The sequence below is a fragment of the Oncorhynchus mykiss genome, chromosome 5 (assembly GCF_013265735.2).
Source record: "Oncorhynchus mykiss isolate Arlee chromosome 5, USDA_OmykA_1.1, whole genome shotgun sequence".
Taxonomy (NCBI): Eukaryota; Metazoa; Chordata; class Actinopteri; order Salmoniformes; family Salmonidae; genus Oncorhynchus; species Oncorhynchus mykiss.
Window position 1 is genome coordinate 57,577,924 of NC_048569.1, and position 8,184 is coordinate 57,586,107.

Genomic DNA, 8,184 nt, shown 5'->3' on the forward strand with positions numbered 1-8,184 from the left:
CATCTTTTAATGAATAAGTGAAACTGAAAACAAAATAACGAAACTTACAAAGACCAGTGACTACGTAGTGCTCAAACACAATATACATAAACAATATCCCATAACCCACAGGTGGAAAAAATGCAACTTAAGTATGATTCCCAATTAGAGACAAGGATTACTAGCTGCCTCTAATTGGGAATCATACACAAACACCAACATAGAAAAATAAACCTAGAACCCCACATAGAAATATTAAACTAGACTAAACACCCCAAGTCACGCCCTGACCTACTCTACCATAGAAGATACAGGCTTTCTATGGTCAGGATGTGACACCCACAAAATAACTTGTTTACAAACAGCTTATCATTAACCCCATTACTGTACACCTCAGGTGTGGTGAGTGTGGCTCAGGTCCCTAATTAACACATTCATTTACACAATGAGACAAGCATTCAAAAGGGGTTAACGAATTGAAAGGAAAGGAAGTCACTCAAATAAGTAAATAAGAAGTCAACCAAAACACAGCACACACTAGGAATAAATACAAATTAAAGCACTTCTAAGTAAATCTATAAAAAATAAAGCAAGAGGTAAACGGAAAAATGACTTAATAGAACCATAGGCACATGGGACATTAGTTTGAGTGATGGGGTTCTGACCCAGGTCTCCTGTGTGCCAGACAATGCAAGTTTCCAGGTCTCAGACAAGTCACTCATCACATGACCATGGTCACCGAGCCACCTGTGTTATTTTTCACCCCCCTTTGAGCTCCTTCTTGAAGAGACCCATCCAAGTCACAGGACCAATGCCTAGGCTTTAGCTCAACCCAGTCAGTTACATGGTAACCTTATCATGACTACCCTTGCCGGAAACTTGAAACTAACACGTCTAACACAAACCATTTACAATTTCAACCTCAATGGGGTAGGGACATCCCAAGGATCGCGGATAGCATGGACCCTTCTGTGTACCACAGTGATTGTTTGATTCTATCAGTTCTCATCTACATTTCTTGGCTGGCAAAGTACCAGGATCTTGTCTCTGGTTTCAAATCAAATCAAATTCTATTAGTCACATGCGCCGAATACTTACGAGCCCCGAACCAACAATGCAGTTAAAAAAAAAATGAATAAGAATAAGAAATAAAAGTAACAAGTAATTAAAGAACAGCAGTAAAATAACAATAGCGAGATTATATACAGGGGGGTACCGTTACAGAGTCAATGTGCGGGGGCACCGGTTAATCAAGGTAATTGAGGTAATATGTACATGTAAGTAGAGTTATTAAAGTGACTATGCATAGATGATGACAACAGAGAGTAGCAGCGGTGTAAAAGGGGGGGGGGGGGGGGGGGGGGGCAATGCAAATAATCTGGGTAGCCAGGAGTCTTATGGCTTGGGGGTAGAAGTTGTTTAGAAGTCTCTTGGACCTAGACTTGGTGCTCCGGTATCGCTTCCCGTGTGGTAGCAGAGAGAACAGTCTATGACTAAGGTGGCTGGAGTCTTTGAAAAATGTTAGGGCCTTTCTCTGACACCGCCTGGTATATAAATCCTGGATGGCAGGAAGCTTGACCCCAGTGATGTACTGGGCCAAACGCCAGTACTACCCTCTGTAGTGCCTTGCGATCGGAGGCCGAGCAGTTGCCATACATTGCAGTGATGCTACCAGTCAGTCCCGATGGTGCAGCTGTAGAATCTTTTGAGGACCGATGCCAAATCTTTTCAGTCTCCTGATGGGTAATAGGTTTTGTCATGCCCTCTTCACGACTGTCTTGATGTGCTTGGACCATGTTAGTTTGTTGGTGATGTGGACACCAAGGAACTTGAAGCTCTCAACCTCCACTACAGCCCCCATCGATGAGAATGGGGGAGTGCTCGGTCCTAATTTTCCTGTAGTCCACAATCATCTCCTTTGTCTTGATCACATTGAGGGAGAGGTTTTTGTCCTGGCACCACACGGCCAGGTCTCTGACCTCCTCTCTATAGGCTGTCTAGTCGTTGTCGGTGATCAGGCCTACCTCTGTTGTGTCATCAGCAAACTTAATGATGTTGTTTTAGTCGTGCCTGGCCGTGCAGTCATGAGTGAACAGGGAGTACAGGAGGGGACTGAGCTCGCACCCCTGAGGGGCCCTCGTGTTGAGGATCAGTGTGGCGATGTGTTGTTGTTTTTTCTCCCCAATTTCGTGGTATCCAATTGGTAGTAGTTACAGTCTTGTCTCATCGCTGCAACTCCCGTACAGACTCGAGAGAGAGGCGAAGGTCGAGAGCCATGCGTCCTCCGAAACACAACCCAACCTAGCCGCACTGCTTCTTGACACAATGCACATCCAACCCGGAAGCCAGCCGCACCAATGTGTCGGAGGAAACACTGTACACCTGGCGACCTGGTTAGCATGCACTGCGCCCGGCCAGCCACAGGAGTTGCTAGTGCGCGATAAGACCTGCCGGCCAAACCCTCCCTAACCCGGACGACGCTGGGCCAATTGTGCGTTGCCCCATGGACATTCCGGTCGCAGCCGGCTACGACAGAGCCTGGGCTCGAACCCAGAATCTCTGGTGGTACCGCTAGCACTGCGATGCGGATGTGTTGTTACCTACCCTTACCACGTGGGGGCGGCCCGTCAGGAAGTCCAGGATCAAGTTGCAGAGGGAGGTGTTTAGTCCCAAGGTCCTTTGCTTATTGATTAGCTTGTGTTCAACACTGCGCTCTAGTCAATGAATAGCATTCTCACATACAGTGCCTTGCGAAAGTATTCGGCCCCCTTGAACTTTGCGACCTTTTGCCACATTTCAGGCTTCAAACATAAAGATATACAACTGTATTTTTTTGTGAAGAATCAACAACAAGTGGGACACAATCATGAAGTGGAATGACATTTATTGGATATTTCAAACTTTTTTAACAAATCAAAAACTGAAAAATTGGGCGTGCAAAATTATTCAGCCCCCTTAAGTTAATACTTTGTAGTGCCACCTTTTGCTGCGATTACAGCTGTAAGTCGCTTGGGGTATGTCAGTTTTGCACATCGAGAGACTGAATTTTTTTCCCATTCCTCCTTGCAAAACAGCTCGAGCTCAGTGAGGTTGGATGGAGAGCATTTGTGAACAGCAGTTTTCAGTTCTTTCCACAGATTCTCGATTGGATTCAAGGTCTGGACTTTGACTTGGCCATTCTAACACCTGGATATGTTTATTTTTGAACCATTCCATTGTAGATTTTGCTTTATGTTTTGGATCATTGTCTTGTTGGAAGACAAATCTCCGTCCCAGTCTCAGGTCTTTTGCAGACTCCATCAGGTTTTCTTCCAGAATGGTCCTGTATTTGGCTTCATCCATCTTCCCATCAATTTTAACCATCTTCCCTGTCCCTGCTGAAGAAAAGCAGGCCCAAACCATGATGCTGCCACCACCATGTTTGACAGTGGGGATGGTGTGTTCAGCTGTGTTGCTTTTACGCCAAACATAACGTTTTGCATTGTTGCCAAAAAAATCAATTTTGGTTTAATCTGACCAGAGCACCTTCTGCCACATGTTTGGTGTGTCTCCCAGGTGGCTTGTGGCAAACTTTAAACAACACTTTTTATGGATATCTTTAAGAATTGGCTTTCTTCTTGCCACTCTTCCATAAAGGCCAGATTTGTGCAATATACGACTGATTGTTGTCCTATGGACAGAGTCTCCCACCTCAGCTGTAGATCTCTGCAGTTCATCCAGAGTGATCATGGGCCTCTTGGCTGCATCTCTGATCAGTCTTCTCCTTGTATGAGCTGAAAGTTTAGAGGGACGGCCAGGTCTTGGTAGATTTGCAGTGGTCTGATACTCCTTCCATTTCAATATTATCGCTTGCACAGTGCTCCTTGGGATGTTTAAAGCTTGGGAAATCTTTTTGTATCCAAATCCGGCTTTACACTTCTTCACAACAGTATCTCGGACCTGCCTGGTGTGTTCCTTGTTCTTCATGATGCTCTCTGCGCTTTTAACGGACCTCTGAGACTATCACAGTGCAGGTGCATTTATACGGAGACTTGATTACACACAGGTGGATTGTATTTATCATCATTAGTCATTTAGGTCAACATTGGATCATTCGGAGATCCTCACTGAACTTCTGGAGAGAGTTTGCTGCACTGAAAGTAAAGGGGCTGAATAATTTTGCACGCCCAATTTTTCAGTTTTTGATTTGTTAAAAAAGTTTGAAATATCCAATAAATGTCGTTCCACTTCATGATTGTGTCCCACTTGTTGGTGATTCTTCACAAAACAATACAGTTTTATATCTTTATGTTTGAAGCCTGAAATGTGGCAAAAGTTTGCAAAGTTCAAGGGGGCCGAATACTTTCGCAAGGCACTGTAGGTGTTCCTTTTGTGCAGGTGGGAAAGGGTAGTGTGGAGTGCAATAGAGATTCCATCGTCTGTGGATCTGTTGGGGCGGTATGCAAATTGGATTGGGTCTAGGGTTTCTGGGATAATGATGCTGATGTGAGCCATGACCAGCCTTTCAAACCACTTCATGGCTACAGACGTGAGTGCTATGGGTCTGTAGTCATTTATGTTACCTTAGTGTTCTTGGGCACAGAAACTATTGTGGTCTGCTTAAAACATGTTGGTATTACAGAGTTTTTTCCCCCTCTGGTTGCACATTTAACATGCTGATAGTGCCAGCATTAGTCTGTGGTGGTATGTAGACAGCTACGAAAATACAGATGAAAACTCTAGGTACATAGTGTGGTCTACAGCTTATCATGAGATACTCCACCTCAGGAAGGTAAAACCTTGAGATTTCCTTAGATATCATGCACCAGCTGTTATTTACAAAAATACATTGTCCGCCACCCCTCGTCTTACTAGACACCGCTGTTCTATCCTGCCGACACAGCGTATAACCAGCCAGCTGTATGTTGATAATGTTGTCATTCAAAAATGGCATGTTTGCGAGCAGAACGGAAGGCAGTGGGGGTTTATTCGATTGCCTAAGAATTCTCAGAAGGCAGCTCGACCTCTGGACCTTTTTTCTCCGCCTTCTCTTCACGTAAATGACGGGGATCTGGGCCTGTTCCCGGAAAAGCAGTATGTCATTCAGGTCGGGCTCGTCGGACTCATTAAAGGAAAAAAAGGATTCTGCAGTTCGTGGTGAGTAATCGCTGTTCTGATGTCCAGAAGTTATTTTCAGTCATAAGAGACGGTAGCAGCAACATTATGTACAAAATAAGTCAAAAAATAATAAGTTACAAACAACGCAAAGAAACAAACGAAAAAATACAATTGGTTAGGAACAGCCTTCTTATCATTGAATCTGAATGCATCTTTGAATCTTATCTTTGAATCTGAATTTAGAGAACTTAATTTGAAAACTGAATCTGAATGCATCTGAGAAGTTGAATATATGCAACTGAAAACTTAAAATTATATTTTGTAAACTTGATGCAGACAATGAATGCAATATCTATCATATACAAACTGAATACATAAATATTCAATTTGAATATTCAATTTAATTTAATTAAAACATTTCAATTTAATTTAATTTAAAAATGGAATGCAATAGTCACTCAATTTAGTCTAAAATCATGAAATACAAGTTACATTTCTGAATTAAATGATTACATTTGTGCATTACATATTCAAAAACATTACATTCAAATTCAATATCCTGACACAAATGAACAATTATGGAACTCTTGGCACTGAAATCGCTCCATTCTCCTGCCCTGCCTCACTCTCTTCCTGCCTTCCCTGCAGTACTGTCCTGCACTGTTTGTTTAACACGTTTACCAAACATATTATTGCCAAAGGTACTGTATCACAGATATTTGGCTCTCCGCTCAGATTACATCAATTGTCACCTTATTGATGTGCAAACTACTCAAAGCGTGTAATGTTATGCTTGAAATAAGATTTTGATGAAGGCCTGTCAGTGTATTCAGAAGCACAGACAAGAAAACGGTAAGAGATTCATTCAAATGCATTCTTTCATGAAATGCCAGAAAAATCAAATGAATTGAATGCCTGTCTCATGTGCACCTTTTGACCCGTCCTCTGCTGCTCCCGCCCTCTCTCTCTCACTCACACACAAACACTCACACAGTACACACACACACTCCTCATTAAAATGATAAATTGATTCACACTCCAAGCGCACATTGCAGAGCCCCTGTCGCCATAGCAACAGCCTGGGCTGTGCTCGCCTCCAGGAAATAAAGAAACAAATGTATATCACAGGGTGCTGACCGCCGTCTCTCCCCCTTGCGGCGTGTGTGTGGGTGTGTAGGTGGGGTGTTGAAACTACCAAAAGTTCAATGCAAACCAGCCGAGGAAAAGTTTCCATTAGGCACTGCATGTAGAGGCTGAACGCAAGTCGCTTTTTGTGTCTTTAGTCTGGTTGTTAAAGAGATACTGAGACCAAAAACACCTCCCCTTACCAGATGGCTGATATTACTCACATTTTTCATCATCCTCAGGCTTCGGCTGTTGACTCTTAGATTGAATAAATCATCATTGCCTGCTACTTTCTTCATGTTAATAACTTGGATTAAATTACACTGTACCAGGTCTCTTCCACAATCGTGTAATCACAATGCCTTTGCAATTACATATTTTAATAGTGCGTGTCTATCTGATCTGGCTTTTAATCAGACGGCATAGGAAGCCTCTGCTTGATCAGATATTGCTGGATGAAATCGTTAGAGATAAGTGTTTTTGTATCAGACGATCTGAAAAATTCAAGCACTGAGGATATGAATTTTCATTGAAGCTCAAAGCTGGAATTGATCTATCCTAACGAAAAAGCTTAAAAATGCAAGCCTGAATTCGGGTTACATTGCAGTGTACAGAAAAAAATCTACTTTGCACTCCAAATCTACAGCAAGTTCCTATCTGTCTGGCAGCAAAATCAAATCAAACGGTCGTCACCAAGTGGATGCTGACCCTAGGTGTACATTAATGCAGAATTATGCTGATCTGAAATTGACTGGTAGTAAGCCTGTCTCCAGTCTCCTATGTGTGTGTGTGTGTGTGTGTGCGTGCATGCGTGCGATGAAAGATAGAGGGAGAAGGATAGAGAGATAAAGAGAAGGAGAGTAGGAGGAAGAAGGGAGGGAAGTGTGTTTCTCCTACACGTTGCCCTGGTAACTGCATAATGAGGCCCCAGGTGTGGGACACAAGGTTCCGTGTGCATCGTCAAGGATACCATCGGGGCATGGACGCTCTTTAACCATCCGATAGGGCAACTATTCTGCCCACTTCTATCCTTGCATTATTCATCTTTCCACGACAACAAAGACCATTCACAATAAGCAAGAAGTTAACTCCCATCCTCAATCAATTGAGCATGTATTATTAACACGATCAATTAAAGGGCCTCTCTGCGGGTTGAGATAACCTGTTTTGGTGGAGCATGTGTTAAATAGGCAGGGCTTCAGATGGTGGATAGCAGACCATTTCTGGGGGGGTTAAAAACTTCACCCTTGAGACTATCTAGGATTCTGCAGTTCATGTTTGGCAACATCTTTTCATATCTCTGGCTCCCTTTAATCTCCCTTTAATTGGCGAGTTTAACCAGTCACCTCATGGGGCATGCAGATCTCTATTCCGGCACCTCAATTTAAGAGCATCGTTTCAACTCCGCACGAGAGAAGAAGTTAACAGACTAAAAGAGACGGATTAGGGAAAGTAATGATTTGGAGACTACACAATTTGCCCTGAGAATTGACTCATTAAAATGCCTGCAAAACATAGTTAAGCTTCATTTATTAAACAGAGAAGATGCAACGCTGTGTTTCGCAATGATCCCATTTGGTTAATGAAGTGAATTCCTGTAGTACTGTATGTAGCTATGCATGTGTCCCTTTGTGAGTGGAGACATTCATGTGAACACGTGTGTGTGTGTGTCTGTGTGTGAGCGTACATGCCTGTGTGTCTGTTTAGCATATTCCTCAGTAATAAATCATAGTCAGTGTATACCCGCAGGCGTTTTGGTGCTAATTTAGACCCCCAGTGGCTGTGGACATCATCCACAGCAATCTGCTTGGTGCCTGGGGCTGCCTTCTCTCTCTCCATCTCCCTGACACCAGCCTGATCGCCTAGCTAGTGAACCCCAACTCGCACGGTAATCCAGCAAATGAGTGCTTCTCCAGTATTTTTAGGGGACAACTCAGGGTGCTACTCAAACCAGGGACTCGGGGTATCTCTAGTGCCACTAGA